The sequence below is a fragment of the Buceros rhinoceros genome, unplaced genomic scaffold (assembly GCF_000710305.1).
Source record: "Buceros rhinoceros silvestris isolate BGI_N320 unplaced genomic scaffold, ASM71030v1 scaffold34129, whole genome shotgun sequence".
Lineage (NCBI taxonomy): Eukaryota > Metazoa > Chordata > Aves > Bucerotiformes > Bucerotidae > Buceros > Buceros rhinoceros.
Window position 1 is genome coordinate 532 of NW_010432660.1, and position 201 is coordinate 732.

Sequence of the window (201 nt, forward strand, 5' to 3'; positions counted from 1 at the left end):
GACCCCTGGGGGAAGAGGGGGGTGGCTTTCTGGCAGACAACCAGGTCCCACGGAACAGGGAAGGCAGGGGAAAGCCAGTCCTTGGGACCGTTCAGGCATCACCAGGTGAGGAAGCAGGAGAGCCCAGGGAGGGTGAGCAGGTCCCTGTCACACGTCTGGAGGAGGCTCCTGCCCCCCAGCAGGAGGTGCTGGATGGGAGGG